This window comes from Bufo gargarizans, chromosome 1, assembly GCF_014858855.1.
Source record: "Bufo gargarizans isolate SCDJY-AF-19 chromosome 1, ASM1485885v1, whole genome shotgun sequence".
Taxonomy (NCBI): Eukaryota; Metazoa; Chordata; class Amphibia; order Anura; family Bufonidae; genus Bufo; species Bufo gargarizans.
The window spans coordinates 680,267,814-680,294,323 of NC_058080.1; positions in this window are offsets into that span (position 1 = coordinate 680,267,814).

The following is a 26,510-nucleotide window of genomic DNA, read 5'->3' on the forward strand; positions in this document are numbered from 1 at the left end:
CCCTGCAACTTAAACCCTATACCACTAAGGGCACCACAACTTCCATATGGCAGGAAATCCCTTAACACCAGATTGTTCCCCAAAGGAATCCGGTGCCTTTCTTCTCATCACTGCATGCCGGCCCAAGCAGCTCTGCTAACCATGAGTACCAGCTACTTACTCCATCAGGCCACAACACTGATGCATGCCACTGTGGCCCAGTTGCTGCAAACGTAAGTTGGGTACTAGTCCCAATTCAATATACTGCAGTATATCTGTCCATCAGGATCAATGTCTTTTAGGTTTGACGTCAATACTGATGTTTTTCCATCTTATATTTTATTTGATAAAATATTTTATTATTACTAACACCCTCAATAAGTAGAAATTTTGAAGATTATGATTATCTCTGAGTTATAAACATAGGACCTTTCCTACCATAGGCATTGCTTTGGGCTCCTGTTTTAATTTATTGCATTTGACAGACGTGTTTTATTATAAACCCAAAGTGGAATTCAGTATTAACCTTTTATTTCTAATGTGGCTTGAAATTGGCTTCTCAGGGAACCAAATAAACTCTGCGGATGAGACAAGCTATGTTACTCAGTAGGAAGTTGCTGTGAGTTCTCTGTTCTACCTGAAAACCTACAAGGTGAGGATGACTTTAATTCCCTGTGATAGTGCTTAACACTCCCGCTACCATCATACTGAAAACATGTTATGCTTTTCTAAAAGCATGATCAATTTTTTATTGCACCTTTTTTTAGTATTCTAAAAATGCATGGGTTGTCAGCAGATGGCTCTGTTAGCTAAAGATAAATTATTAAATGTGCGCAGTAAATAATTGAATGCATTATATTTTGGGATAAAATAATATTACCACTTATAGTGGAATTTTCATTAAAATATTCTACCCTAGTTAGGTGGGTTATTATGACATCACGGATGTAAAAGACTCATAATCAGACGTCATATGGGACAGGACAATCTCTTTCTAACAAAGCTAGAACCAGCCCTGTACTTCACATAGATCCACAGATCTCCCCATTCATTGCTCCAATTGTTCTGGTAGATGTATTTCAAACATCAGTGGGTGTGTCTTTTTGCAGGGTTTGTGTCCTTCCTGCTGCAGCTTTCTCTTGTAACTGTAACAGCTTCTAACAGTAGGTCCAGCTAATGGCAGTTGAAGGGTGGAACTGAGCATACAGTTGCAAGAAAAATATGTGAACCCTTTGGAATGATATGGATTTCTGCACAAATTGGTCATGAAATGTGTGCTGATCTTCATCTGATTCACAACAATAGACAATCACAGTCTGCTTAAACTAATAACACACAAAGAATTAAATGTTACCATGTTTTTATTGAACACACCATGTAAACATTCACAGTGCAGGTGGAAAAGTATGTGAACCCTTGGATTTAATAACTGGTTGAACCTCCTTTGGCAGCAATAACTTCAACCAAACGTTTCCTGTAGTTGCAGATCAGACGTGCACAACGGTCAGGAGTAATCCTTGACCATTCCTCTTTACAGAACTGTTTCAGTTCAGCAATATTCTTGGGATGTCTGGTGTGAATCGCTTTCTTGAGGTCATGCCACAGCATCTCAATTAGGTTAAGGTCAGAACTCTGACTGGGCCACTCCAGAAGGCATATTTTTTTCTGTTTAAGCCATTGGCCTTAAGTTCTCCTGCAAAATGTCTTGACAAACTTGGGAATTCATTTTTCCTTCGATGATAGCAATCCGTCCAGGCCCTAACGCAGCAAAGCAGCCCCAAACCATGATACCCCCACCGCTATACTTCACAGTTGGGATGAGGTTTTGATGTTGCTGTGCTGTGCCTCTTTTTCTCCACACATAGTGTTGTGTGTTTCTTCCAAACAAGTCAACTTTGGTTTCATCTGTCCACAGAATATTTTGCCAGTACTGCTGTGGAACATCCAGGTGCTCTTGTGCAAACTGTAAACATGCAGCAATGTTTTTTTTTTTTTGGACAGCAGTGGCTTCCTCTGTGGTATCCTCCCATGAAATCCATTCTTGTTTAGTGTTTTGCGTATCGTAGATTCGCTAACAGGGATGTTAGCATATGCCAGAGACTTTTGCAAGTCTTTAGCTGACACTCTAGGATTCTTCTTCACCTCATTGAGCAGTCTGCGCTGTGCTCTTGCAGTCATCTTTACAGGACTGCCACTCCTAGGGAGAGTAGCAGCAGTGCAGAACTTTCTCCATTTATAGACAATTTGTCTTACAGTGGACTGATGAACAGCAAGGCTTTTGGAGATACTTTTATAACCCTTTCCAGCATTATGCAAGTCAACAATTCTTAATCGTAGGTCTTCTGAGAGCTCTTTTATGCGAGGCATCATTCAAATCAGGCAATGCTTCTTGTGAAAAGGAAACCCAGAACTGGTGTGTGTTTTTTTTAGGGCAGGACAGCTGTAACCAACACCTCCAATCTCATCTCATTGATTGGACTCCAGTTCACACCTTTCATTGGCGGCAGCGGCAGCAGCAGCACAGGGGGAGGAGACACTGCTTCCTTCTCCCCTGTGCTGCTGCTGAGGGAACACGGAGAGCGCTGACAGCAGCGCGATCTGTGTTCCCAATACGCTATCGGAATATCGGCAAAATAGATGCCGATAGCGTTCAAAATCCTCAATATCGGCCGATAATATCGGTAAATCCGATAATCGGTTGATCCCTAGTGCCCACCCCTTTAACAGAGACCTCCACAGTGCCTGCCCCTTCAACAGTGACTTTCACAGTGACCTTCTCTTTAACAGTGACTTTCACAGTGACCGCCCATTTAACAGTGACTTTCACAGTGACTGCCCCATTAACAGTGTTTTTCACAGTGGATGCCCCTTTAACAGCGACTTTCACAGTAACCGCTCATTTAACAGTGACTTTCACAGTGACTGCCCTTTTAACAGTGACTTTCACAGTGACCGCCCCTTTAACAGTGACTTTCACAGTGACCGCCCCTTTAACAGTGTTTTTCACAGTGACCGCCCCTTTAACAGTGACTTTCACAGTAACCTCCCCTTAAACAGTGACTTTCACAGTAACCTCCCCTTTAACAGTGACTTTAACAGTGACCTCCCCTTTAACAGTGACTTTTACTGTGACCGCCCCTTTAACAAGTGACTTCCACAGTGGCTGCCCCTTTAACAGTGACTATCATAGTGACTGCCCCTTTAACAGTGACTTCCCCTTTAACAGTGACTTTCACAGTGCCTGCCCCTTTAACAGAGACCTCCACAGTGCCCGCCCCTTCAAAAGTGACTTTCACAGTGATCTTCTCTTTAACAGTGACTTTCACAGTGACCCCCCTTCAACAGTGACTTCAGTGACCGCCCCTTTAACAGTGACTTTCACAGTGACTGCCCTTTTAACAGTGACTTCCCCTTTAACAGTGACTTTCACAGTGACCGCCCCCTTTAACATTGACTTTCACAGTGACCGCCCTTTTAACAGTGACCTTCATAGTGGCCGCCCCTTTAACAGTGACCTTTACAGTGCCCGCCCCTTTAACAGTGACTTACACAGTGTCCGCCCCTTCAAGAGATACCTCCACAGTGCCCGCCCCTTCAACAGTGACTTTCACAGTGATCTTCTCTTTAACAGTGACTTTCACAGTGACCGCCTCTTTAACAGTGACCACCCCTTTAACAGTGACTTTCACAGTGACCACCCCTTTAACAGTGTTTTTCACAGTGAATGCCCCTTTAACAGTGACTTTCACATTAACCGCTCATTTAACAGTGACTTTCACAGTGGCCACCATTTTAACAGTGACTTTCACAGTGACCGCCCCTTTAACAGTGACCGCCCCTTTAACAGTTGACTTTTACAGTGACCGCCCCTTTAACAGTGTTTTTCACAGTGACCGTTCCTTTAACAGTGACTTTCACAGTGACCTCCCCTTTAACAGTGACTTTCACAGTGACCGCCCCTATAACAGTGACTTACACAGTGCCCTCCTCTTTAACAGAGACCTCCACAGTGCCCGCCCCTTCAAAAGTGACTTTCACAGTGACCTCCCCTTTAACAGTGACTTTCACAGTGACCGCCCCTTTAACAGTGTTTTTAACAGTGACCTCCCCTTTAACAGTGATTTTCCCAGTGACCGCCCCTTTAACAGTGACTATCATAGTGACTGCCCCTTTAACAGTGACTTTCACAGAGACTGCCCCTTTAACAGTGACAGCCCTTTTGACAATTACTGTCACAGTGACCTCCCCTTTAACAGTGATTTTCACAGTGACCGCCCCTTTAACAGTGACTTTCACAGCGACTGCCCTTTTAACAGTGACCACCCCTTTAACAGTGACTCTCACAGTGACCCCCCTTTAACAGTGACTCTCACAGTGACCCCCTTTTAACAGTGACTTCAGTGACCGCCCCTTTAACAGTGACTTTCACAGTGACCGCCCCTTTAACAGTGACTTCCCCTTTAACAGTGACTTTCACAGTGACCACACCTTTAACATTGATTTTCACAGTGACCGCCCCTTTAACAGTGACATTCATAGTGGCTGCCCCTTTAACAGTGACGTTCACAGTGCCCGCCCCTTTAACAGTGACTTACACAGTGCCCGCCCCTTCAACAGATACCTCCACAGTGCCCGCCCCTTCAAAAGTGACTTTCACAGTGACCTTCTCTTTACCATTGACTTTCAAGGTGACCACCCCTTTAACAGTGACCGCCCCTTTAACAGTGACTTTCACAGTGTCCGCCCCTTAACAGTGACTTACACAGTGCCTGCCCCTTTAACAGAGACCTCCACAGTGCTCGCCCCTTCAAAAGTGACTTTCACAGTGACCTCCCCTTTAACAGTGACTTTCACAGTTGCCGCCCCTTTAACAGTGACTTTAACAGTGACTTTCACAGTCGCCACCCCTTTAACAGTGACTTTCACAGTGACCGCCCCTTTAACAGTGACTTTCACAGTGACCGCCCCTTTAACATTGACTTTCACAGTGACCGCCCATTTAACAGTGACTTTCACAGTGACTGCCCCTTTAACAGTGACCTTCATAGAGCTCGCCCCTTTAATAACAGTGACCTCCACAGTGCCCGATGATATAGCAAAATTGTGTTGGTATTCTTGATCTTTATTTTAGTGCGGCAAAGTAACACTTTGTGTGACGTTTCGGCTACAATAGCCTTTTTCAAACTGTGTAAGTACAGAAAAATACAATAAATAGGTATATGGGCTAATCAACAAAATGACATGGTGATAAGCATCAAATATAAATATAAACACAAATACAAATAAGGTGGACATCAATCAGCATAGAGACAGGAGGTCTCACAAGGTATTGGTAAAGTGTCCGGAAGCAGGATGAAGAATCACATCTAATGAATACTTGGTTAAGGAAATTCATCATATCATCATATCTCAGAAGTACATCACAAATTATATCATAATAGAGCCAGGTAAGAAATGAGTAAATAAAGGTCCAAGTGGTAGAGGGAGGTGAGAAAATTCCAAAAGCATCACTTATGCATATATCACCTAATCTGGGAATCAGGAGTATCATAACATGGAATCAATAAACAAGCAATGCAAATAGAGCCAAAAGGAGGAAGGACAATCGTGGGGGTAGAAAGTATAGAGAGGCCTAGGAGCGGGACTTACCATCAGCCACTCTGGAGGAAGTAGCCAATAGGTGCTGCGCTGTAGATACAGGTGGCGTGCCAATGCACGCAATGGACAGAAGCGCACCATGTTGCAGCCAATGTGGTGTATATATGGGCCGGATAGATGGGCGGGGGCAGCGTGACCAGTGTCGTGAGACCGGAAGTGGTGCGTTCCAACTGCGGTCCACAGGCAGGAAGTAATGTATGTGATGCGTTCCATTTGCGTTCCACAGGCAGGAAATCAGTAATATTATGAAACATGAGTACTGGGACACATTTAGACACATGATAAATACTAAGAAGAAGGAGGGGGGGGGAAGGAGGGTAACAGATCTAATAGAATCAACTTTAAAGGATACAAATCACTGTGTGTGGACGTACGGCTATGAAACCTATAAAGTAAATAAGCATATAATTAAAGTGCAGTCGATTAGGGAAAACCTGTAGAATTAACTGCAAGTGAACAGAATTGATAGTAGCTTAACCATGAATGTATCAGGCCCATAACAGTAGAACTATAGGTATGTGAGTAAAAATATAATAGGGAATGAGATATATTAAATAAGTGTAAAGTGAGAAAGAAAGGGGGGAGGGGGTTATGACTCATAAGTGATGTAGAGATATGTGTACCGGTATCTAAGGTAATAAAATGAGGTGATAAAGACAACCGATGATTTATATCAGATAGAATTGGTATAGATTCACATGTAGGGGAGAGAGATCTTGGTGGAAAGTAGGGATAATTCAAATGAAACTCTGGACTTAATAGTCCCTGTTTAGACCTTTTGGTTCTAAGCAGTCTAATGTGTGTATCCAAAAGGTTTCTCTTTTTTTAAGTTGTGCGATGCAATCGTATCCGCGTCTCAATATCCTGGAATCTGAGCTGAGAGATATTGTGATTTGCCTGGTGAAAGTGAAATGGGACTGGAAGGAGGAGATTCTGGCGTCTAATGGATGACTTGTGTTGGCACACGCGGTTTCTAATTTTCTGTGTGGTTTCCCCAATATAAAATTTGCTGCATGGACATTTCACCAGATAAATGACAAATGAAGAATCACTCGTGAAGAAATCTTTGATAGGAAAACGGTGACCAGACTGGGGGGGGGGTGAAAATGAGAACCGTTGAGAATATTGGAACACTGAAAACAGTGGAGACATGGGAATGTGCCGAACTTGGGTGTGCCTAGGAATCTCTGTTTAAGTATATTGAGTAATTGGACAATGTCAGCTTTGACCAAATGGTCTCTTTGATTTTTAGGTCTGCGGTTGCATGCAAGAATAGGATTTTTGAATTCCTGTACCTTGAGAAATGCCTTCTGTAATATGGGCCAATGGTTGCGGATGCTATTCAGAACTATTGATGCTCGGGTGGTATGTGTGTACAAATGGGATGCGGGCTAGGTTAGTCTTAGTTGACCGAGGGGTCGTGGAGCTGGTGTCTGTAAGGACATGTTCAGGGTAGCCACGTTCCCTAAATCTGTCTCTCATTTCAGCAAGACGGATTTCACGTTGTGAACAATTGGACACAATCCATTTTAAATGTGAGTATTGTGAATTGGGAAGTGATTTTTTTTGTGTTAAGAGAGTGGAAGCTGGTGTAATGCAAGAGATTATTGTGATCTGTTTTTTTTTTTTGTAGAGCTCAGTGTTCAGTGTGCCTGTGGATGTTATGATGACTGTTGTATCAAAAGAAACTGATAGATGAAGTGTCAGAATGGATAGTAAATTGAAGTTCAGGGTAAATGTTGTTGAGAAAGCTGTGAAAATCAGTAAGGGACTCTGCGGGGCCCCTCCATATGCAAAAAATGTCGTCAATGTATCGGTTCCATAGGAGCGCATGATCGATAAATTGAGCCACGTTAGACCCCATTGCGGTCCCCTGTCATTGTAAATAAAATGTATCCTCAAATAAAAAGAAATTATTTGTCAGGACCAATTCAAGGATGTCCATATAGAAAGATATGGTGTCAGCATTGGAGAAATTGGATTGGAGACATTTGGAGACTGCCTGGAGGCCTTTGTGGTGTTGTATAGAGGTATAAAGGCTAGCAACGTCCCATGTGACTAGAATACTGTTTGGTGGTAATGGTGGAAAATTGTGAATATCTAGGAACTCAGAGGTATCCAATATGAATGATCTTGTCTTTTTGATGAGTGGTGTAAGTGATTTTTCCAAGAGGATTGATAATGGTGACAGGAGTGAATTGGTGGATGCAACAATTGGTCGACCCGGGGAATGATGTAAATTTTTATGAATTTTGGGTAAGGTGTAGAGAACCGGAATAACTGGGTTGCTGTTAGTGAGAAAAGTAAGGGTGGCATTATCAATGATATTCAATGCATGGTGATGGGTGATAACCTTATGGATTTTGTCTCTGATTGTGCATGTGGGGTCAGAACTAAGTTTTTTGTATATCGTTTCATCTTGTAATTGGCGGTAAATTTCCGCCTTGTATTGGGTTTTGTCCAGGAGGACAACTGCTCCCCCTTTGTCGGCTGGTTTTATAATAATGTTTTTCTGCTTACGAAGGGAAGTTAGTGCCTGTCGTAGTGTAACATCTATGTATATGTACAGTACAGACCAAAAGTTTGGACACACCTTCTCATTCAAAGAGTTTTCTTTATTTTCATGACTATGAAAATTGTAGATTCACACTGAAGGCATCAAAATTATGAATTAACACATGTGGAATTATATACATAACAAAAAAGTGTGAAACAACTGAAAATATGTCATATTCTAGGTTCTTCAAAGTAGTCACCTTTTGCTTTGATTACTGCTTTGCACACGCTTGGCATTCTCTTGATGAGCTTCAAGAGGTAGTCACCTGAAATGGTCTTCCAACAGTCTTGAAGGAGTTCCCAGAGATGCTTAGCACTTGTTGGCCCTTTTGCCTTCACTCTGCGGTCCAACTCACCCCCAAACCATCTCGATTGGGTTCAGGTACGGTGACTGTTGAGGCCAGGTCATCTGGTGCAGCACCCCATCACTCTCTTTCATGGTCAAATAGCCCTTACACAGCCTGGAGGTGTGTTTGGGGTCATTGTCCTGTTGAAAAATAAATGATTGTCCAACTAAACGCAAACCGGATGGAATAGCATGCCGCTGCAAGATGCTGTGGTAGCCATGCTGGTTCAGTATGCCTTCAATTTTGAATAAATCCCCAACAGTGTCACCAGCAAAGCACCCCCACACCATCACACCTCCTCCTCCATGCTTCACGGTGGGAACCAGACATGTAGAGTTCATCCGTTCACCCTTTCTGCGTCGCACAAAGACACGGTGGTTGGAACCAAAGATCTCAAATTTGGACTCATCAGACCAAAGCACAGATTTCCACTGGTCTAATGTCCATTCCTTGTGTTCTTTAGCCCAAACAAGTCTCTTCTGCTTGTTGCCTGTCCTTAGCAGTGGTTTCCTAGCAGATATTCTACCATGACGGCCTGATTCACACAGTCTCCTCTTAACGGTTGTTCTAGAGATGTGTCTCTGCTGCTAGAACTCTGTGTGGCATTGACCTAGTCTCTAATCTGAGCTGCTGTAAACATGCGATTTCTGAGGCTGGTGACTCGGATGAACTTATCCTCCGCAGCAGAGGTGACTCTTGGTCTTCCTTTCCTGGGGCGGTCCGCATGTGAGCCAGTTTCTTTGTAGCACTTGATGGTTTTTGTGCCTGCACTTGGGGACACTTTCAAAGTTTTTCCAATTTTTTGGACTGACTGACCTTCATTTCTTAAAGTAATGATGGCCACTCGTTTTTCTTTACTTAGCTCCTTTTTTCTTGCCATAATACAAATTCTAACAGTCTATTCAGTAGGACTATCAGCTGTGTATCCACCTGACTTGTCCACAACGCAACTGATGGTCCCAACCCCATTTATAAGGCAAGAAATCCCACTTATTAAACCTGACAGGGCACAGCTGTGAAGTGAAAACCATTTCAGGTGACTACCTCTTGAAGCTCATCAAGAGAATGCCAAGAGTGTGCAAAGCAGTAATCAAAGCAAAAGGTGGCTACTTTGAAGAACCTAGAATATGACATATTTTCAGTTGTTCACTTTTTTGTTATGTATATAATTCCACATGTGTTAATTCATAGTTTTAATGTCTTCAGCGTGAATCTACAATTTTCATAGTCATAAAAATAAAGAAAACTCTTTGAATGAGAAGGTGTGTCCAAACTTTTGGTCTGTACTGTATATATGGGCCGGATAGATGGGCGGGGGCAGCGTGAGTGTCGCGAGACCGGTGTCGCGAGACCGGAAGTGGTGCGTTCCAACTGCGGTCCACAGGCAGGAAGTGATGTATGTGATGCGTTCCATTTGCGTTCCACAGGCAGGAAATCAGTATTATTATGAAATATGAGTACTAGGACACATTTAGACACATGATAAATACTAAGAAGAAAGAGGAGGGGGGAAGGAGGTAAAAGATCTAATAGAATCAACTATAAAGGATACAAATCACCGTGTGTGGACGTAAGGCTATGAACACAGTGCCTGCCCATTAATAACAGTGACCTCCAGTGTGCCCGCTTCTTTATTAACCGTGACCTTCACTGTGCCCTCACCTTTAAAAGCATTGATCTCCAGAGTACCCACCCCTTTAAGCAGTAAAGAAAAATGTCTATGTTGATAAGGAAACCTGGAGTAAAACTGTGTTTATGGCAGTTGGGATTTGAAGAGAAAGACTTGCAGGCTTATATTTGAGGGGAGGACTAATTTTTTGGAAATATCTCAGGAACGGTACGTCCTAAAGAGCTGAGACCCAGTCTAAAACCTTCCCGGACACCTGATGTACCTGTGTGCCAAATTTGGTGAAGATCGGTCCAGTCGTTTGGTCGCGCATAAAGAACGTCTAGACAGACAGACACTGATTTTTATATCTATAAGGCTTGAAATATCTCGCTTTGCATGTAATGAGTCTATCTCATCTATTAGTTTCACCTTTTAAGTTGCATTACTGAAATAAATGAACTTTGCACGATATTTAAATTTTTTGAGTTTCACCTGTAGACTTTATTTTTGTACTATTTGTATAGCATTTAAAGAAGTCTATAGAGAAAGGCTAACAGAAGAAAATGACCAAATTCCATTGGAGGCACAATACCATGGTTTGCCCTGCTAGTTTTATAGTATTACTCAATCGTTCAGTTGGAACTGAGCAAGATTTTAGGGAGGGCAATATGGGAAAAACCCCATGAACTTTCACCCAACTCCTGTCGATGATTAACAGCAGAGTTCAAATGCTACACTATGATGCCTGTCTTGGAAACCAAGGCAGAGTCCTTGCTAGGCTTTTCTTTCTCAATAGCAAACATTTAGTTAGTTATCATAGTCCCATATGTAAATACTATGGTTAGGCACAGAGGCTTTCTGGTCCCCCTTGACTTCCAGCAACTAGGGGACATGCCCTACCAACCACCCTGATGTCCATGATCAAGGATCTGATTACTGTTTGTGCATAATATAGCTCTGTTATTTAGGCAGTGTATTGGTGGTATTATTACAGTTCGGTTATTTTTCAACTTTGCTTTCCCCAGCTAGTTTCTATTACCTAAAAAGGACAGGCATATCTTATACAATGTTTTACTCAAGATCCTCCACAAACCTTGATCTTGATCTTGTATTGACTTGGAGCACTGCATTGCCCTGCACTGGAGAAAGATGTTGCTATGTTTGCTTCAAAACACATCAGTGATTAGTGAACACCAGCCAATTATATTTTTCTAATGTGTGAGAGTTTGAAGTTGAGTCAATACAGGCATGGTCCCTATTTGAAGTTTACACACATATGATGTCTTGGTTCAGCATAACTATATAATTAGATTCCATAAACCTTCTTTTGAATTAAAAATTATATTATACTGTATTTTCAGCCTATAAGGTGCACCTAAGTTGCACTGTAATTTCCCTGTACACCAGCAGGTGGCAGCAATGTGTGATCAGGTCCATAGCCAGTTTAGTATTGCAAGACTGGAATAGTTCATTCCAGTTTTAGCCCCCCTCCTCTGTGAGCAGAAGTGGGCTGGTCCCATGTCCTGTCTCATGGGGAGGAGAGGGAAGTTAAGTGAGTGTACCAGCTACCTCCACTTGTGGTAGGCTGTGTTAGTAGGAGCTCCCAGAAACAGGGATCCCCAGACAGGATCTTGCTTCGGCTGAGGCCAAAGATCACTCTTCCCAGCCTGAGCCATCAACCTTAGCTGGTTGACATGAAAAGCAGCCACCTCCAGCCTACAGGAAGAAGCATCCCCTGTGAGCCAAGCTGTAAGTACATATCCAGAGTCCAGGAGAAGCCAAAATCCTCCTCAGCTAGTCAGGCCCATTACAAGCAGAAGACAGACAGAGCAGAAGATAAATACCTGCCAGATTCTCCAGGCACATAGTATAGAAGCAGAAGAGATATTGATCCCTGCCATACATTGCCTTTACCTGCTGGGACCTAAAGGACTATTGCTGTAACTTGTATGGATTACTGCTGCTATTAAGTAAAGACAAGTGGGATTATATTACCAGTCTGGATCCCATTTACTACTACCAAAGTTCCTCAGTTACTCCTATAAACAACACTCAATTTTATTGCAAGTGAGCCAGGATCCAGGAGTCCAGCCGTACCAAGGTAGGAGACACCGTTGACATTACACAGAGACATTATCCCCCTCTGGCATTCCTCACCTGGTATGTGAGCTACAACATCTTAAAGGGCCCTGCAACAGTACCTGCGCAAGCTGCAATTGGCGTCACGAACAACTCATAAATATATATATACATATCCTGACCCACTGCATCATTGGCCATCGTACCAGTGTCCTGCTCATTGCACAAGCACCTAAGTGTTTAGTTTCCTAAGAGGAAAATAATTAAAATATATATATTTTTCGGGGGGCAGAGCCTGACTGAGCAGCAAAACAGATAACTGAGCTTTAGCTCCCATCACACAAGCCAGCATCCAGCCTAATCTTGCAGCCTAAAGAACCCCACCATGGTCAAAATTGCAAGAGACCTAATCAGGAACCACCTGGGACCAGGTAGGTCCAAGAAGAATCAATCTCCTGAAAAAGAAGCTGGCAGCTTCTCCGCCGCGCAAGCCCAAGATGGCGCCGGGCCCTCAACATGACTCAGACACAAATGCTGACTCAGCTGCTGAGAGCTCTGTGGACCTAGGAGACGAGGTAAACTGACTCGGCACCTTATCCTTCTCCAATAAATATTTTAAAAAGGCCCTGGCTATGGCCCTGACGCCTGTCATGAGAGAATTAGCAGACATTTAGACCGATATGCAGCAAATTAGTCATAGAGTGGAAGTATTAGAGACTAATCAAGCCATGCAAGTGGCACATAGTGAGGCCATAGCAGCTAGTAGCACCTCCCAGAATGAGGCTATCTCCACAGCATTCATGCTGCTAGAGGATCAAGAAAATAGGAGTCGCCGCAAGAATGTACGTGCCTTCCAGAAACTGTGACTCATGAGGCTCTGAGGGAGGCCATGACGCAGATGTTTGGTAGGACAGGGCAAGATCTATTGTTATAGAACGGGTACACCGATCCCTGAGACCCTCACCGAAAGAAGCAAAGCCGCCAAGGAATGTTGTCTGTAGGCTTCTCAGTTATGTAGATACTGCAGCGATTTTGAAAGGAGCTAAAGAGTATGGGGAGCTGTACCATGATAGTCAACCTATAGCTTTATCTCAAGATGTGGCCCCCTCCACGGTCGAGAAACGGCACCTACTGAAGCCTCTCTGCGACTACCTGAGATCCCAGAAGATTTTGTACCATTGGCTCTTTGCTTTTGAATTGCAGTTCTCCATAGAGGGCAAACGATGCACCATTAAGACACCGGATGACCTAACCTCTATATGATCACTTCTTAAAATTGATCCCATGGAATCCCATCATGGCTGCCTCAGGCCTTACAACTTCCTCAGCTTCCTCCATTGTCCTTGCCCTGATCAATGTAGGTTGTCACTAGTGATGGACGAACATCGGCCGGGACGATTTCCGAACGAGATCGCGCAAACACAATCAAATGTTCGCAAACCACAAGTTTGCGGTGGGCCCCATTCACTTTAGTGGCAGGCGAACCTGAAAAACCTTCAGGTCATTATTGCAGCCACCAAATACTCACAAGAAGTGCACAAATCAGCCCACAGCATGGACAGTGACATACCAGAGGGGGATCAATGGCAAAAAATCCCACAAAACATATGTATTTTAATCAGGGGCCATTTTTATGCATCTTAAAGGGAAACTGTCAAAAATGTGGCCTGCTGGAGCCTAGAAAATTTTTATTTTATCCCACGGGACTACAGGCCCCAAAAATTAGGCATTCACCTGACAGAAAACATCAAGTAATTATGTGGCTGAAGGTATATTAGAGGGTCAGTGGATATCAATTTTACTGCAGGCCAGTACAAATAGATGTCAAATACATATGTTTAAAAGAACAAAACATAAAAAATTGGATTAAAAACATGTGGTCGTCGTCAACAGGTGTTGAATTCCTCCGAGGTCCCAAACATTAGGCATTCACCGGACAGAAAAGGCCTTTTATGCCACTGTATTTACTTAAGACAGGGGCCATTATTTGTTCTGGGTAATGGCGGATATTTGTGGGCTATCATGAGGAAATTCTATTAAACGTGGTGGTCACAGGTGTAGAATTCCTCTGAGATCCATGTCTCATTCATTTTTAGAAATGTGAGGTAGTACACACTGTCGTGAGCTAGACGAGTGCGCTTATCGGTCACGATCCCCCCTGCTGCGCTGAACGTCCTTTCGGACAGGACACTCGATGATAGGCAAGCCAAGAGTTCCATGGCAAATTGTTCCAGCTCTGGCCACAGGTCAAGCCTGCACACCCAGTAGTCCAGGGGTTTCTCGCTTCTCAGTGCGTTCACATCTGCCGTTAAGCCGATCTATTCGGACACCTGTCGGTCTAGGCATTCCCTACGGCTGGATCCGGAGGGCGGCTGTCGATGGGTGGGCTGCAAGAATGATCTCATAAGCGAAGTGACCAACACATCTTTAAACCGCCCTCTTCTTGCATGCGCTGTAGGATTGGTACTCACAACTGTTTCTCTGTGAGTGGAAATTCCACTGCCAGCACCCGCAACAGCAGAATGCAGCATCTCTCGCAGCAAGGCCTGGAAATGCTGCATTCTGACAGCCCTCTGTGATGCTGGTAACATGTCTGCCATTTTGTGTTTGTACCGGGGGTCTAAGTACGTTGCCACCCAGTACTGGTCCTTTCCCTTTATGCTGTTTATACAGGGGTCCCTATTCAAACACTGGAGCATTAAGGCCCCCATTTGCACTAAATTGGAAGCGGTGGAGCTGCCTGGCTCCTGCTCATCGCCCAGGAGAATGTCCTCCTCGGTCTCCTCCCCCATCCCCCGACAACACCAGGGATCCCAGAAAAGTGTAAAGCCTGCTTTTTTGCTCCTCCTCCCCTCAGGCACCATCCTCCTCTGACTCCTCTTTAGACTCCTGCTGACTTGTCTCAGATGGAGTAGCCCCCCTGGGAATTCATTCAGCATTGCGACTTCCTCGTCTTCCTGCTCCTTCTCCTCGACAACTTGATCAAAGACATGATACAATGCACACTCCAGAAAAAAGGCCTAAGGTACGATGTCCCTCATGGCGCTCTGGCTGCGACTGACCAGTTTGCTGATCTCATCAAATGGTCGCAGAAGTCTGCATGCGTCATGCATGAGCAGCCACTGGTGCGGTGATAAAAAAACAAGCTCCCCAGAACCTCCCGCAGAGTTCGCACAGGTAGTCGTTAACGGCAAATTTATGCTGGAGCAGCCTATCAAGCATATACAAGGTGGAGTTCCATCGCGTCGGGCAGTTACAAGTCAGACATCTGAGAGGCAGGTGGTGTCGCCGCTGAACATCAACAAGGCGAGCCATGGCCATGCAAGACATCCTGGACCGCGGGGTATTTGGCAACGAATCGCTGCACGACTAAGTTTAGGACGTCTGCCAAGCACGGCACGTGTGTCATTTTGCCCTGTTTCAGCGCGCTCAGCAGATTGGCACCGTTGTCGCACACCACTTTGCCAACTGTCAAATTGAGCGGGGTTTGCCACTGATCAACCTGTGACCGCAGAGCTAAAAGCAGTGCAGGACCAGTGTGGATCTTGGCTTTCATGCACAACAGCCGCAGCACAGCATGGCAACATCTCACCTGGCACATCGACTAGGTTCTGGGGAGCTTGGGAGGAGCAGCGGAAGTGGCAGCAGCAGTAGAAATGGAGGAGTCAGCCGAGGAGAAGACGGAGGATGGAGTAGGAGGAGGAGAAGAAAAGGCAGGCCTGCATGCAATCAGTGGCGGTAACACCAAATCCACACAGGTGCCACGGGTTGCATGCTTGACGGCCATCAGAAGGTTAATCCAGTGGGCAGTAAAGGTTATGTACCTTCCCTGCCCGTGTTTGCTAGACCATGTGTCTGTGGTCAGATATATCTTGGCACCGACACTGTGTGCCAGAGATACATTCACTTGCCGCTGATCATGGCCATATAGCTCCGGGATGCCCTTCTGGGAGAAGTATTTCCTTCCAGGGACCTTCCATTGCGGTGTGCCAATAGACACATATTTTCTAAAGGCCTCTGAGTCCACCAGTTTATATGGCAGTAGTTGGTGGGCTAGCAGTTCAGACAAGCCAGCGGTCAGCCATTGCGCAAGAGGGTTATCCGGCATCATCATGTTTTTTCGCTCGAACATTTGGACTACGGAAGCCTGCCTTTTGCCAGATGAAAGGTGGAGTGGAGGACAAATGGGGGGGGGGGGGAAGGAGAAGAGGCAGGACGTGGAGCACCAGGAGTGTGGCTTTGTGGGTTCTGATGGTGTTGCTCCCACTGTGCTCGATGATGGGAGGCCAGGTGCCTTCATAAGGCAGTCGTCCCTAGGTGAGTGTTGGGCTTACTGCGACTTATGCAATGATAGCCCAGGATGCAGATGGCAACACTATTATTAGCAGCTGGACAAGTAAAAAAAAAGCCCACACTGCGGAGCCATGTGCCGGCGTTCTGGGAGCGCAAGATGTGACTGTGCATGGTGAATGGCTCGCTCCAGATACATCTGCAGTCTGCTTTTTGCCTCCTGTGCACTGCGAGTTCTGCCTGCATTTCCTCTTTATCCTTCCTATCTGCTGCTCCGTCTCTACCTCTGAACTCCCCTCCTCTTCCTCTCTTGTGGGCACCTATGTGATATCCATCGACACGTCATCATCGTCACCTTCACCACCACTGACATTAGAGATCTCGGAGTAGGCAGAAACAGCGGGGACCACCCTCCTTGGGCTGATCTGGGTACTGTAGTCAGACCACTGGGTGGCGGCCATTGCTACCTCCTCTTCCTCATCCGATGCCAAGAATGGCTGCGCATCGATAAGGTCTGGGATTGGTTGGGAAAATAATTCTTCTGACTTGAGCGGAGGAGCTATGGTGGTGGTGATGGTGGTAGTCTTTGGGTGCAGGGTGCAGATACAGAGGATGAGGAGGGTGCAGAAGCGGAATGCTGAGTGAGCCACTCAACCAACTCTGGTGCGTCCTTTGATGTAAGTAATCGCACGCACCTTCTCCAACTTCCCACTTATGCTCCAGCCTGGTGCACCTGCCTGACCAATACCACCCCTGCGGAATGGCCTGCCTCTTCCTCTGCCTGTCATTTTCAAAATGACCCTGTGACAAAGTCCATATAGAAGAGCAGTATTTGTGGAAGCAGGTATATAGAACCCCTTAAAGGCATTCTGTCACCAAGTTTTGGGCTATAGAGCTGCGAACATACACAGCTAGATCACCGCTAGCATGTCCGCAATATATCTGTCCTATAGGGCTGTGTGGTTTAAATTTTTTTACAGTGCCAGTATAGTGTTTCTTCCCTGTGCTGGCATCAGCCTGCCTCAGAGAAAAAACTGCGCATGGGCGAGCTTGCGCATCGCGAGAGTACGGCAATCTATAGTTGATGAAAGGAGGAGATTCGGAGGACATAGGCGGTGCTGGGCTCCTTCACAGGCGGGCGTGGCTGGGCACGACTGGGCTCCAGGAAGGTTAGTACAGCCCCTTGGACACATACAAGACTCATTTACATATCTATAAAATCATTTTTTAAAGAAATTAAAACCACACAGCCCCATAGGACAGATATATTGCAGGACATGCTAGTGGCAATCTAGCCGTGCATGTCCGCAGCTCTATAGCCCAAAACTTGGTGACAGAATCCCTTTAATCAGTTTTTTTGGTAGGGGCAAAATGTATATCACACAAGTTGCAATAAGTTGTTCAAATGTCGTTTGTCCCTAGCTACAGTATATCAGCAGAACCGCACACAAATGCTGCATAATACAAATGCACTATATAGAAATTATATTATAGGTATTTCACACCCCTGCCTCAATGAGATTTTTTGGGGGGCAACTGGTATATAACACCAGTTGTAATTAGTTGTTCCAATAGCGTTTGTCCCTCTGTGTAGCAGCGGTATCTCAGCAGAACCTCACACAAATGCTGCACAATACAAATGCACTATATAGAAATTATATTATAGGTACAGTACAGACAAAAAGTTTGAACACACCTTCTCATTCAAAGAGTTTTCTTTATTTTCAGGACTATGAAAATTGTAGATTCACACTGAAGGCATCACAACTTCGAATTAACACATGTGGAATTATATACATAACAAAAAAGTGTGAAACAACTGAAAATATGTCATATTCTAGGTTCTTCAAAGTAGCCACCTTTTGCTTTGATTACTGCTTTGCACACTCTTGGCATTCTTTTGATGAGCTTCAAGAGGTAGTCACCTGAAATAGTCTTCCAACTGTCTTGAAGGAGTTCCCAGAGATGCTTAGCACTTGTTGGCCTTTTGCCTTCACTCTGCGGTCCAGCTCACCCCAAACCATCTCGATTGGGTTCAGGTCCGGTGACTGTGGAGGCCAGGTCATCTGGCGCAGCACCCCATCTCTCTCCTTCATGGTCAAATAGCCCTTACACAGCCTGGAGGTGTGTTTGGGGTCATTGTCCTGTTGAAAAATAAATGATTGTCCAACTAAACGCAAACCGGATGGAATAGCATGCCGCTGCAAGATGCTGTGGTAGCCATGCTGGTTCAGTATGCCTTCAATTTTGAATAAATCCCCAACAGTGTCACCAGCAAAGCACCCCCACACCATCACACCTCCTCCTCCATGCTTTACGGTGGGAACCAGGCATGTAGAGTCCATCCGTTCACCTTTTCTGCGTCGCACAAAGACACGGTGGTTGGAACCAAAGATCTCAAATTTGGACTCATCAGACCAAAGCACAGATTTCCACTGGTCTAATGTCCATTCCTTGTGTTCTTTAGCCCAAACAAGTCTCTTCTGCTTGTTGCCTGTCCTTAGCAGTGGTTTCCTAGCAGATATTCTACCATGAAGGCCTGATTCACACAGTCTCCTCTTAACAGTTGTTCTAGAGATGTGTCTGCTGCTAGAACTCTGTGTGGCATTGACCTGGTCTCTAATCTGAGCTGCTGTTAATCTGCGATTTCTGAGGCTGGTGACTCGGATGAACTTATCCTCCGCAGCAGAGGTGACTCTTGGTCTTCCTTTCCTGGGGCGGTCCGCATGTGAGCCAGTTTCTTTGTAGCGCTTGATGGTTTTTGTGACTGCATTTGGGGACACTTTCAAAGTTTTCCCAATTTTTCGGACTGACTGACCTTCATTTCTTAAAGTAATGATGGCCACTCGTTTTTCTTTACTTAGCTGCTTTTTCTTGCCATAATACAAATTCTAACAGTCTATTCAGTAGGACTATCAGCTGTGTATCCACCTGACTTCTCCACAACGCAACTGATGGTCCCAACCCCATTTATAAGGCAAGAAATCCCATTTATTAAACTTGACAGGGCACACCTGTGAAGTGACTACCTGTGACTACCTCTTGAAGCTCATCAAGAGAATGCCAAGAGTGTGCAAAGCAGTAATCAAAGCAAAAGGTGGCTACTTTGAAGAACCTAGAATATGACATATTTTCAGTTGTTTCACACTTTTTTGTTATGTATATAATTCCACATGTGTTAATTCATAGTTCTGATGCCTTCAGTGTGAATCTACAATTTTCATAGTCCTGAAAATAAAGAAAACTCTTTGAATGAGAAGGTGTGTCCAAACTTTTGGTCTGTACTGTATATCACACCCCTGCCTCATTCAGATTTTTTTGGGTACAACTGGTAAATCACACCTGTTGCTAAAGCCGTTGTTCCAATGGCTTTAGTCCCTCTGTATAGCTGCAGTATCACAGCAGAACCGCACACAAATGCTGCACTATACAAATGCACTATATAGAAATTATATTATAGGTATATCACACCCCTGCCTCAATCAGATTTTTTGGGGGGCAACTGGTATATCACACCAGTTGCAATTAGCTGTTCCAATGGCGTTTGTCCCTCTCTATAGCTGCAGTATCGCAGAGGAACCGCACACAACTGCTGCACAATACAAATGCACTATAATATATTATCTATGTTAGAAAGTATATCATAAGTACAAACCGGATTCCAAAAAAGTTGGGACACTATACAAATCATGAATAAAAACTGAATGCAATGATGTGGAGATGGCAAATGTCAATATTTTATTTGTAATAGAACGTAGATGACAGATCAAACGTTTAATCCGAGTAAATGTATCATTTTAAAGGAAAAATACGTTGATTCAAATTTTCACGGTGTCAACAAATCCCCAAAAAGTTGGGACAAGTAGCAATAAGAGGCTGGAAAAAGTAAATTTGAGCATAACGAAGAGCTGGAAGACCAATTAACACTAATTAGGTCAATTGGCAACATGATTGGGTATAAAAAGAGCTTCTCAGAGGGGCAGTGTCTCTCAGAAGCCAAGATGGGTAGAGGATCACCAATTCCCACAATGTTGCGCAGAAAGATAGTGGAGCAATATCAGAAAGGTGTTACCCAGCGAAAAATTGCAAAGACTATCCATCTATCATCATCAACTGTGCATAACATCATCCGAAGATTCAGAGAATCTGGAACAATCTCTGTGCGTAAGGGTCAAGGCCGTAAAACTATACTGGATGCCCGTGATCTCCGGGCTCTTAAACGACACTGCACCACAAACAGGAATGCTACTGTAAAGGATATCACAGAATGGGCTCAGGAATACTTCCAGAAACCATTGTCAGTGAACACAATCCACCGTGCCATTTACCATTGCCAGCTGAAACTCTACAGTGCAAAGAAGAAGTCCATTTCTAAGCAAGATCCACAAGCTCAGGCGTTTTCACTGGGCTAGGGATCATTTAAAATGGAGTGTGGCAAAATGGAAGACTGTTCTGTGGTCAGACGAGTCACGATTCGAAGTTCTTTTTGGAAATCTGGGACGCCATGTCATCCGGACCAAAGAGGACAAGGACAACCCAAGTTGTTATCAACGCTCAGTTCAGAAGCCTGCATCTCTGATGGTATGGGATTGCATGAGTGCATGTGGCATGGGCAGCTTGCATGTCTGGAAAGGCACCATCAATGCAGAAAAATATATTCAGGTTCTAGAACAACATATGCTCCCATCCAGACGTCATCTCTTTCAGGGAAGACCCTGCATTTTTCAACAAGATAATGCCAGACCACATTCTGCATCAATCACAACATCATGGCTGCGTAGGAGAAGGATCCGGGTACTGAAATGGCCAGTCTGCAGTCCAGATCTTTCACCTATAGAGAACATTTGGCGCATCATAAAGAGGAAGGTGCAACAAAGAAGGCCCAAGACGATTGAACTAGTTAGAGGCCTGTATTAGACAAGAATGGGAGAGCATTCCTATTTCTAAACTTGAGAAACTGGTCTCCTCGGTCCCCAAACGTCTGTTGAGTGTTGTAAGAAGAAGGGGAGATGCCACACAGTGGTGAAAATGGCCTTGTCCCAACTTTTTGGGGATTTGTTGACACCATGAAATTCTGATTCAACATATTTTTCCCTTAAAATGGTACATTTTCTCAGTTTAAACTTTTGTTCCGTGATTTATGTTCTATTCTGAATAAAATATTAGAAGTTGGCACCTCCACATCATTGCATTCAGTTTTTATTCACGATTTGTATAGTGTCCCAACTTTTTTGGAATCCGGTTTGTATATTACACCCCTCAGTATGTCACACCTATCGATCGCACACCTATACCAGTCTTTAAAAGGACTTTTGTGGCCCTATTAGCTAGCGTTTGGTGTCCCTAACAGTCTGTCCCTGCTCCACACAGCAACCTCTCCCTACACTGGCAAAGGGCTGAATGCAAAATGGCAGCCAGATCGGGTTTAGTTATAGGGTAGGTGTGTCCATGTGCTAAAATGTCTAAATTGGCTGTCCTGTCCCACCTGATAGATGTGTCATGGGTCAAAGTTCTGCACAATGCAAAGAATATGGCGCCGGTGGACATCGCCATATGTTCGCCTGTTTGACCCATCTCATCCCTTTAACCCTTGCTTATCTCCATCAAAATAACCTTTCTGCATAACACAGCTATTACTCATTGAGTTTTGGAACTAAATTAGACCTGTATTACTGTTGGATACAAATGACTACACATTTGTCTGTGTACCGCCTGTATAGGACCACTGACATACTCTGTCAAGAGCTTTTTTTGTTTGTTATACACTGAGCTTCATTTCTGTATGCTATATTATTTATTGTCTAATGAACTTAATAAAAAGATTTATAAAAAATATATATATATACAGTATATATTTTTAATCAGACTGTAGACCAGACCCCAGTCTTTATCAGACCTCAAACTAGACCCCCAATTTTCATCAGACCCCGACCCTCATCAGACCTCTGTTCAGACCCCTATGTTCATCAGATCTCAGATCAGATGTCCAATCTTCATCATGCCCACAAATCAGAGGCCAAATCCTCATTAGACGTCAGACAAAACACCCAAATCAGACTCTCAATCTTTATCAAATCCCCTAATCAGCCCCCTCCCTAATGTTCATCAGACTCCTTAATCAGAACCCTAATCCTCATCAGACCTCAGACCAAACACCCAAATAATACTTCCAATCTTTATTAGACCACAGATCAGACACCCACTCTTCAACAGACTCCCAATCTGCATCAGACCTCAGATCAGACACCCAAACCAGACTATCAATCCTCATCAGACCTCAGATCAGATCTCCAATCTTCACCAGAGCCCCAAGTCAGAGCCCTAATGCTCATCAGACCTCAAATTAGACCCCTAATCCTCATCAGACCTCAGACCAAACACCCAAATCAGACCCCAATCCTTGTTGACCCCCAAATCAGACCCCAACTCCTAATCAGACCTCAGATCAGACCCCAATCCGTATCAGACCTTAGAACCGACACTCAATCTTCATTAGACCCCCAAATAAGACCCTCATCAGACTTCATTTCAGACCCCCAATCTTCATCAGACCTCAGATCAGATATAAATAAATAAAGGAACTTAACTCTTCTGCTCGGGACAGCACCATCACTCTGGAGATCCAATGTGCTCTTTCTGCAGTGCTGCACTGTGACCTTACATCATACAACGTGCACTAATTCCTGTACACAGTAAGGAAATAGCACAGCGCAGCACTGGCAGAAGACCAGGGAGCAGTGAGTAAAGCCAGCACCAGGAGCACTAAAAACATTGCTTTCCAGTCTTACTGTGTACTAATCAGCGCTTCCATAATGGAAGCACTCATTAGTGCTCGCTTCATTAAAAAAAAGTGCATATTAGGGAGTGAAAAATACTGTTATTTTCCATCTATCACTTCAGTTGTATAAAACTTTTTTCAGTACTCCATGAAGTTGTAGAATACTTTTGTAACACAGAAATCTTACTGCCACTTGAGCCTTACAATTAGAGTTGAGCGAACACCTGGATGTTCGGGTTCGAGAAGTTCGGCCGAACATCCCGGAAATGTTCGGGTTCGGGATCCGAACCCGATCCGAACTTCGTCCCGAACCCGAACCCCATTGAAGTCAATGGGGACCCGAACTTTTCGGCACTAAAACGGCTGTAAAACAGCCCAGGAAAGGGCTAGAGGGCTGCAAAAGGCAGCAACATGTAGGTAAATCCCCTGCAAACAAATGTGGATAGGGAAATTAATTAAAATTAAAATTAAATAAATAAAAATTAACCAAAATCAATTGGAGAGAGGTTCCATAGCAGAGAATCTGGCTTCCCGTCACCCACCACTGGAACAGTCCATTCTCAGATATTTAGGCCCCGGCACCCAGGCAGAGGAGAGAGGTCCCGTAACAGACAATCTGGCTTCATGTCAGCAGAGAATCAGTCTTCATGTCATATCAGAGAATCAGGCTTCACGTCACCCACCACTGTAAGAGTCCATTTTCATAAATTTAGGCCCAGCACCCAGGCAGAGGAGAGAGGTCCCGTAACAGAGGATCTGGCTTCATGTCAGCAGAGAATCAGTCTGCATGTCATAGCAGAGAATGAGGCTTCACGTCACCCACCACTGCAACAGTCCATTGGCATATATTTAGGCCTAGCACACAGGCAGAGCAGAGAGGTCCCGTAACAGACAATCTGGCTTCATGACAGCAGAGAATCAGTCTGCATGTCATAGCAGAGAATGAGGCTTCACGTCACCCACCACTGCAACAGTCCATTGGCATATATTTAGGCCTAGCACACAGGCAGAGGAGAGAGGTCCCGTAACAGAGAATCTGTCTTCATGTCAGCAGAGAATCAGTCTGCATGTCATAGCAGAGAATGAGGCTTCACGTCAGCCACCACTGCAACAGTCCATTGGCATATATTTAGGCCCAGCACCCAGGCAGAGGAGGGAGGTCCCGTAACAGAGAATCTGTCTTCATGTCAGCAGAGAATTAGTCTGCATGTCATAGCAGAGAATGAGGCTTCACGTCAGCCACCACTGCAACAGTCCATTGGCATATATTTAGGCCCAGCACACACACAGGCAGAGGAGAGAGGTCCCGTAACAGAGAATCTGGCTTCATGTCAGCAGAGAATCAGTCTGCATGTCATAGCAGAGAATGAGGCTTCACGTCAGCCACCACTGCAACAGTCCATTGGCATATATTTAGGCCCAGCACACACACAGGCAGAGGAGAGAGGTCCCGTAACAGAGAATCTGGCTTCATGTCAGCAGAGAATCAGTCTGCATGTCATAGCAGAGAATGAGGCTTCACGTCAGCCACCACTGCAACAGTCCATTGGCATATATTTAGGCCCAGCACACACACAGGCAGAGGAGAGAGGTCCCGTAACAGAGAATCTGGCTTCATGTCAGCAGAGAATCAGTCTGCATGTCATAGCAGAGAATGAGGCTTCACGTCAGCCACCACTGCAACAGTCCATTGGCATATATTTAGGCCCAGCACACACACAGGCAGAGGAGAGAGGTCCCGTAACAGAGAATCTGTCTTCATGTCAGCAGAGAATTAGTCTGCATGTCATAGCAGAGAATGAGGCTTCACGTCACCCACCACTGCAACAGTCCATTGGCATATATTTAGGCCTAGCACACAGGCAGAGCAGAGAGGTCCCGTAACAGACAATCTGGCTTCATGACAGCAGAGAATCAGTCTGCATGTCATAGCAGAGAATGAGGCTTCACGTCACCCACCACTGCAACAGTCCATTGGCATATATTTAGGCCTAGCACACAGGCAGAGCAGAGAGGTCCCGTAACAGACAATCTGGCTTCATGTCAGCAGAGAATCAGTCTGCATGTCATAGCAGAGAATGAGGCTTCACGTCACCCACCACTGCAACAGTCCATTGGCATATATTTAGGCCTAGCACACAGGCAGAGCAGAGAGGTCCCGTAACAGACAATCTGGCTTCATGACAGCAGAGAATCAGTCTGCATGTCATAGCAGAGAATGAGGCTTCACGTCACCCACCACTGCAACAGTCCATTGGCATATATTTAGGCCTAGCACACAGGCAGAGCAGAGAGGTCCCGTAACAGACAATCTGGCTTCATGTCAGCAGAGAATCAGTCTGCATGTCATAGCAGAGAATGAGGCTTCACGTCACCCACCACTGCAACAGTCCATTGGCATATATTTAGGCCTAGCACACAGGCAGAGCAGAGAGGTCCCGTAACAGACAATCTGGCTTCATGACAGCAGAGAATCAGTCTGCATGTCATAGCAGAGAATGAGGCTTCACGTCACCCACCACTGCAACAGTCCATTGGCATATATTTAGGCCTAGCACACAGGCAGAGCAGAGAGGTCCCGTAACAGACAATCTGGCTTCATGTCAGCAGAGAATCAGTCTGCATGTCATAGCAGAGAATGAGGCTTCACGTCACCCACCACTGCAACAGTCCATTGGCATATATTTAGGCCTAGCACACAGGCAGAGCAGAGAGGTCCCGTAACAGACGATCTGGCTTCATGTCAGCAGAGAATCAGTCTGCATGTCATAGCAGAGAATCAGGCTTCACGTCAGCCACCACTGCAACAGTCCATTGTCATAAATTTAGGCCCAGCACCCAGGCAGAGGAGAGAGGTCCCGTAACAGACAATCTGGCTTCATGTCAGCAGAGAATTAGTCTGCATGTCATAGCAGAGAATCAGGCTTCATGTCAGCCACCACTGCAACAGTCCATTGGCATATATTTAGGCCTAGCACACAGGCAGAGGAGAGGTTCATTCAACTTTGGGTAGCATCGCAATATAATGGTAAAATGAAAATAAAAATAGGATTGAATGAGGAAGTGCCCTGGAGTCCAATAATATATGGTTATGGGGAGGTAGTTAATGTCTAATCTGGACAAGGGACGGACAGGTCCTGTGGGATCCATGCCTGGTTCATTTTTATGAACGTCAGCTTGTCCACATTGGCTGTAGACAGGCGGCTGCGTTTGT